This window comes from Furipterus horrens, unplaced genomic scaffold (assembly GCF_987537825.1).
Source record: "Furipterus horrens unplaced genomic scaffold, mFurHor1.1.pri manual_scaffold_9, whole genome shotgun sequence".
In the NCBI taxonomy this organism is placed as follows: Eukaryota; Metazoa; Chordata; class Mammalia; order Chiroptera; family Furipteridae; genus Furipterus; species Furipterus horrens.
The window spans coordinates 78,634,454-78,642,336 of record NW_028327179.1 but is presented as its reverse complement, the minus strand read 5'-3'; the positions used below and the strand labels follow the sequence as shown (position 1 = coordinate 78,642,336).

General features: G+C 37.9%; 1 non-coding gene across 1 annotated transcript; it reads right to left on the bottom strand.

Annotated features, from left to right (window-relative positions):
• Positions 1-7,179: 7,179 nt before the first annotated feature.
• LOC150001989 (small nucleolar RNA SNORA21) lies at positions 7,180-7,307 on the bottom strand. Its single transcript, XR_016513220.1, has one exon. It is a non-coding gene; the product is annotated as a small nucleolar RNA SNORA21 (small nucleolar RNA).
• Between the last annotated feature and the right edge of the window lie 576 nt (positions 7,308-7,883).

The following is a 7,883-nucleotide window of genomic DNA, read 5'->3' as shown; positions in this document are numbered from 1 at the left end:
CAGATGAACAGATAAGAAACCTGTCAGATGATCAGTTCTGGGCCATTGTTATCAGGTGGCTTACAGAATTCACAAAAGATTTGGAAAAAGATGAGAAAGAAGCGAAAAACACTCATAACGAAAGGAACAAAACCACATACGAGACAGATGGTGAGGAAATAAAATCCAGAGTTCATTTCAACAAACCGGAATATGGAGAAGGAACAAGCAGTCAACCAATGCAGCAAGAGGAAACGGGAAGCAACGATGAGAGGATCAGAAACCTCTGGGACAGCTATAAAAGGCCCAACATAAGAATCATTGGTTTGCCAGAGAGCGAGGAAGATGAACTAGAACTTGAAAAATTGAGTGAAAATATAATAAAGGAGAACTTCCCAGACTTGGGGAGGGAAATGGACTTGCAGGTCCAGGGGGCACAGAGAGTTCCAAAGAAGCTGGACCCAGGGAGAACCACTCCAAGACACATTATAATCAAAATGTCGAGGATTAAAGATAAGGAGAGAACCTTAAAAGCAGCAAGAGAGAAGAAAAGAATCATGTACAAAGGGGTCCCAATTAGACTATCAGCTGACTTCTCAAGGGAGACCCTGCAGGCAAGAAGGGACTGGCAAGAAATATTCAAAGTAATGAAAATCCAAAACCTACAACCACGAATACTCTATCCAGCGAAATTGTCATTCAGAGTAGAGGGACAGAGAAAGTGTTTCCAGGACAAAATAAAACTGAAAGAGTTCATTAGATCCAAACCACTGTTGTATGAGATGTTAAAGGGACTGGTTTAGAAAAAGGAGGATCAAGACAATGAAATCTAAAATGAAAACTGCATCACAAGAAACAACAGAAGCTAGGGAATTGAAACAAAGGCAAACAAAACAGGCAACGAGACTGGAAAGAGAGCTATGGGTATGGGGAACATGTTGGGGGGAGGTCAACGGGGAGGGGGAATGGGGAGAGGGAGGGAGATGATATAGGAATTAAGGATCATGGTAGGAGGGAATGGAATAGACAGAGAGAGGTTGAGAAGAACTGTATGCACAACTAATGGACATGATCTAAAAGGGGGGGACAACTGGAGGGAGGGGGGCCACCGGGTGGAGGGGAGCAGAGGGAAGGGAAATTGGCACAAATGTAATATTATAATCAATAAAACACATTAAAAAAAAAAGTCTATCTGCACCGCCGAGAATGGCTGTGCAGTCCAACTCGGGAGTGACACGGTATCTGTCTCCTCCCGTGTTGAATCGACATCTTGCGATGATGCTGGAGTGTCCTCTCCAGTGAAGCTGAAGCTACAGAGCCTGGGCAGGGTGATATGGAGGGTCTGCTGTTGCCCATGCAGCAGACCCCCCCTCTCTTCGCAGCTGAAGGATCCAAGGGAAAGACGGAGTCAATACAGCTTGGGTTCAGGTGCGCCGCAGTAGTTGCCGGTGTTGACTACAATGTCAAACCGCCTTAGGGACTCCGGCTCTGGATTTTCTGTCGGGGTTTACTCCCTTAGCCTTTCCCCTGAAGAGGTATGCCGCAAGGCAGCGGAGGTTTTTTGGAGTCAGAGTTTTCCTTCTCTGATGTGCCCTGACTGGAAGATCGAACCAGCGACACTTAGCTCGCAGGCCGACGCTCAATCCACTGAGCCAACATAGTGTAATAGGTGTCCTGTAGTGTCCACTGGCATAGCTTCCCTTATCACCAAAACTGGGTGCTCAAGGTGCATCATTCATGTGGGTTGAGCACACAGTCCTGTTGTAGTTGAGTCTTGATTGCTGTTGGCAGGGGAATTGGAGAAATTTACCCAGGCCAGTTAGCTGCAAGGACTGGCTGTGACCACTAACCCAACCTTTGCTCCCCATGGAGGATCAGCTATGCAGGTGTAGGGTGGTGGTGTTCTGACATGGTCTGTAACTGTCCATTGGGTACATAGGCTCTGGGGTTTTTCATGTGGTGCAGGCCAAGGTCAGTCTCGATCTGTGTTCTGCCTGGGGCTGCCCTTCCTGAGTGATAAAGCAATCTGTGTTGACTGCTACATGTGGTGGGCTTGGAGATTCCCAGATGAAGCCAAGCTGTGAATCTAGGGTAGTTTCTGCTAGTTCCTGGCCTGGGGCCACTTAGCAAAATTAAAGGTGAGGCTGGGGGCTCACTGAAACTGGCTGATGCATTTTTGAGAGGGTTTAGGAAGTTATGAAGCATGGGCCAAGACTAGCCATTCATATGTAAAAGCAGCATAGGTAGACCAGTAAATTGGGTGGAGTCAATTCTTTGGGGATATCCAGAGCAGAACAAACTGTTAGCCAGGGTAATGGAGTCTCAGATATGGCACTGGCCTGCCATCTCTGCGGCACTGTGGAGGGTAGGTTCAGAAGGACCATGGCTTCTGCCTGACGTTTTGTCTGGGAGAAAGCTGTCCCCCAGGTCTCAACTTGATGCTGGACACTGCAGTTCCTCCGTATATGCCACTGGTGCCTTTCAAGCTACTACCCCAGTGCTGGAACTCCAAGGGAGTGACTCCAAGTAGGTGAGCTTGGTTGTGGGTTTTTTAAGGGTAACTGGTTTAGATTCCAGAAGTTTCTTCCACAGACACACTGGTTTTTGCAGCCAGAATTTTGGGAGACTTATCTTCCTGGTGCTGGAACCCTGGGCTGGGGGCACTGGTGTGGTGCTGGGACTTCTCATTCCTGAGATATCCCTCCCTAATTTTTATCCATCATATGTGGGTGTGGGACCAGCCTGTTCTTCATCTCTGCCCCTCCTACCAGTCTGAATGGATGTGATTTCTTTAATTCCATAGTTGTTAGACTTCCATCCAACTCAGTTTATGACTTCTTAGTGGTGGTTGTTTTATATTTTACTTCTAGTTTTAATATGGTTGTGCAAGAAAGCAAGTAATGTCTGCCTATGCCACCATCTTGACCAGAAGCCTTTATATTTATTTTAAATATCATCGATTTTCTATATTTTGAATATTATAACAGAATTATGTTATCTATGAATTTATATATTTATTAATATTATCATATATAACATTACTCTTAAATCTTTGTAATGATTAAATCTGCAGGCCCAAAAACTTGAGAACATAATGACAAGTCTAACGCAATTGATTGTGCTTCCCAAATTTGTATTAATTATGTATTAGAGGCTTTAATTTTATCTTAAAGCTAGATGTTTGTTGGGTTCCTTACCTTTTACAAAAAGTAAATGTAAATAGTAAGAACATCTTTCACTAACTTTCATAATAGAAAAACAGCTGTGATAACTTTGTGATACTAATATAGGTTAGCGATTATTTAGAAATTTAAATTTCAAATATCAAATCAGTAGGCAAATTGCAATTATGATCACTTTCTTAAATAAAATTTTTCTGGATATCTTTTTATAGGCAGACTTTACAATAAAAATCCCAAAAAGTTCCTCTTGAACTATCCAATTCTGCTATATATAATGATTTGTAAAAAGTCTCAAGCCAATGAGACTGAATTACAGTGTATCATGGATATTAAATTAGCAGCTTCAATTTCAAGTGTTGGCTATGATATTGAGACAAAACTCTTTCTACAAGAGCACTTTTTCAAGGGAATTGTATGTGTTTATACCTATCGATTTGTTCAGGAAGGAATATGCTATCTAACTTCCCTACTTAGGGTCTTAAGGATGTGGAGTAAGGAATCTGTATTTGGAGCAAGTACACTAACACAATACCTTTGAAGGAGGTTATTATTAAGGAAAAATCATAGAAAGTCAGATGATTGGCCATTAGGTAATCATGAGACATCATATGAAAGTAAATCTCAGGAGATATATTATAACCAGGGTTTAGAGCAATTGCCTCAGAAGACTATAAAACTTCTAGTAGTAGTTAATGTGTTTGTACAGAGTTAGGGCAGTTATTCCAGGGTAATTTTGCACCAATAAAGCACTTTTGACACTTTCATTCACTTTTATTAGTTCACTCTTCAAACATTTATAGTATACATATTGTGTAAATGAACTGTAAATAAAGTTTCTGAATGCTTGCATAGACCTTTCTTATTTCCTTTCAGTCTCTTTTGAAAATGTTTAATGTAAACAAAGTAAATCTTATAGGACCTGCTTTGACAGGTTAATGAAATGTGTATTTTATTTTTTTTGTTTTAGACTTTTTCATATTTCACTGTTAAAAACCTTACCTATATTAATACAAAACACTTAACTTTTAGTAAAACATGATTACTAAAAATGCTCTAAAGTTGCTTTTAAGAAAAGAATATAAAACGTCATTAAAAATACCAACAAAGGTGTTGTAAACTTTGGATAATAGTTTGAACATTGAACTTTAACCATATAGATGCAATATGCTATAAAAATGAGACAAAAAGTGAAAGCGCTCTTTTTGAAGTTTTTCAGTTTAAAAATGTTCTGCTTTGGAAGGTTTTTATAATCATAATTTTGTGGGCATAAAGGGTTTGGTGATCCTTAGTCAAGGATACATAATTGAGTGATGGTAAAACGTAAACATTTGTTTTCAAAGTAATTACTGTGTTTTTGTGTTTATTTGTAATTGATCAAAATAAAGTTTTCAGATATATAGGTGATGATCTTTTTCTATTCCATACATCTATATTCATAACCAGTCTCAAATCCAATTTGAAAACAATATAGACACCATAATATTAAAAAAGTAATTTTAAGCATTATTTTTGTTTTTAAAAGCCTAAAGCTGGAACAATAAGTTAGGTTTTAGATATAAACATAGTGATATAAAGAATGTTATTGATTTACAAAGGGAATGATGATAACAACAACAACAAAAAATCCTTACCTGAGAATATGTTTATTGATTTAAGAAAGGGAACGAGAGTAGAGAGAGAAAGAGAGAGAGAGAAAGAGAAATATCGATGTGAGAGAAGAACATTGATTGTTTGCCTCCCATAAATACCCCAACAGGAGATGGAACCTGTGACCTAGGTAGATGCCCTGACCGGGAATTGAACCTGCAACCCTTTGGTGTATGAAATGGTGCTTTAACCAACTGAGAAACCCAGCCAGGGCAATGATAACTTTTTAATAATCAGAATAGTGCAGTAAAAACACTTGAGGACTTCTGGCTGATCAGGTACATAGGGTAGGGAAAAAGTAGGGTTATAGTCGTGAGTACCAGAGACTTAATTTTATTATCATTTAATTATTATATTATTTTCCATACAAACAACTATAAACCTTTATTTGCCCCACCCTGTGTATTCTAGTTGTCTGTTTCTTATTTTGGGAGAGAATCCTTCATCCTTCTTATGGATCATATTGCCAACAGTGTATTAGGATACATCAGATATCATCACTAAAAGTTGAGCTTAAGGTTCAGTTTGCCAATACTTATCATTAAAAAGCTTTTTCTAAGGATAAATTAAGAAACATGAATAAGAATATCATTGATATTTCATTGAGTGCATCACCAAATAAAGCAGGGATTATTCATAATTGTTTTAAAGCTTTAAAAATGCAAATTATAATATTTGGAAAGTCAAAAATAATTTCAAATTTACCATAAAGTTTAATTATTTACATTATCATAACTTAGGTTAGGGGTGAAAAAATCCATGAACATTGAGTGAAATGTTTTTTATTGTAATTTAATCAGACAATAAAAAATATTATAGCCAAAGTTACAGGAATATTTTTAAAGAATTTAATTATTAAAATCTGGATTGATCCTCAATGATATGCCTTACCTTCTATATACAATTCATTAATGACAAAGAGCCTTTATTCCACTATGTAGGGAGAATTTTTGTTAACATTTATAAACAGAGGGTGTGGGAATTAGGGTGGGGGCTGAGAGTAGTGACTTCTTGCTCTCCTGTTCGTACCTCGGTCTTAGGCAAATTCCATGTCCCTTGGAGTATGGTGTATGACTTTCTCAATTAACCCACACCTGCTGCAACTGTAGCCCAAATATTGCCTGTGTCTTTGGCATGATTTGCATGAAACATGTTCCTTTTCCCTTCCCAGCAGTAGGAGGCTACTAATGGTCTGAGAGCAGGATATGTTTCTGTCCCTTTTAAGGTAGGGCTTCTAGGTTTATTTTTTCCTTTAATTATTATTATTATTTTTTTATTCAAGGACCTCAGTGGATTATTTCCTTCTTCTGGAACAACTGGGTTTCCAATGACTTTTACCAGTGGATTAAAACTTTTGTTATATAGGGAAGAAAGATCTAGAAGGGCTTCCTGTTTTTTCATATCTGCAGCTACTTCCTTACTACAGAACAGAGATCCCTAGAGAAGTGTCTGCCAGGTGGAGCAAATTCCATGATTCTGCCTCCCAGGAGTTCTGTATTTTCACAGTAGCTCACCTTATTATTTAGCAATCGATTAAATTTTCTAGATGGAGGCTCACCTGCTTTTATAGCAGCTCTCTATTATAAGTAAATCAGCAATTATGTCTTGCCTTTTCTGGGAGGCTTTGTCTTTTCTTGACTTAAATTTCAGTTTTATTACTTAGCCTGTGACCTCAGCTCTCTGATGAGTTCAAGAAAAGTTATAATTTTTGTGATTATTTCATGACAGTTTTTCTTGCTTTTAATATTCTAACTGAAAGCCAGGAGTCCAACAACTCATTGTTACTTTTAACTAGAATTTAAATTACAGGAACATCTAATTACATTTATTCTGCTAGTAATATTAAAACTTTCCTAACGATTGACTTCTACACAACAGAGGCACCAGAGTGGATAGTTTTAGAGACTAAACCTATAAATTCTTCATGCTCCATTTCATAAATGTTTGACCTTGGCCAAATTTCTTATGCTTCTCTTTTCAGTTTTCTTGTCTATAAATAAAATTATAATTGAGTTATTCTTAGGGTTAAATATTATAATGTGCTTAGGATTCAGCCAGTCACATAAGTGACTCATAAACAAAAACTAATGGAATTGTAGAGGTGTGGTGATATCTCAGACAAGGTCTATTTTAGTAAGCTAAAATCTTAATTTATCTTTAATCTCTTTTTACACACTCATACTCACATAGGAATTATGTGACAGACATTACACTACCATACTTTCTACTTTCAGAAGAATTTTAAAGACTTATACTTGAAATCTCCCTCATTGTCATGGTGTTAGAATACTAAAATTTTCTAAGAAAAACATGTTTTCTAAAAAGTAAGAATGGGACAATTATTTAAGTAAATTTTTGAGATTTTTTTTTTTCCTGTCACACCACTGATTGAAGAAAAACAGCACAACATGCTGCCGCTTCACCCAAAAGCGGTGTTTTCACTTTGCCGTTCCTTGGCAGCTCAGTGGGTCATAAATTTTTGAGACTCTTAATTTTTATTTCTGTTTTACTCTATGAAGTTGAAATTGCAATATTTTAAGTGTATTTTATTGATTATATTGTTACAATAGTTCCAATTTTTTCCCCTTTACTCCCCTCCACCCAGCACCCCCTGCCCCCAGCAATCCCCCTCCAAGTCCATGTTCATGGTTTGTACATACAATCTCTCCCGCTTCACCCTTTCATATATTCTTCTTCTTTTTTTTATTTAATAAATAAGTAATTAATTAATTATTTTAACAATAAAAAATAACAATCCCTCCCTCTCAGACGTAAGACCCTTTATAATCTTATAAAAGACAATGGGCGAAGGTCTCAAGCTCCTCTAGCTGCTTCAAGCTGGACATGGTCATCGTCCTACCTACCCTTGGGTCCAGAAATCCCTAATAAGAGTGGGGTGTGAAGGGGAGGGTGGCCTTCCCACATGGGGAATGATCGTGCAGACCCCAGGTCAGTTGGCTGTCTCCGGACAATTGCGTGCTTGGTTTAACAGGCTGGCATCCTTGTTCTATTCCAGCCACTTAGTTCAGTCAAACCGTTGAGTCTCAGGAGGCAGCGCTGCAGACAGGATTAAGT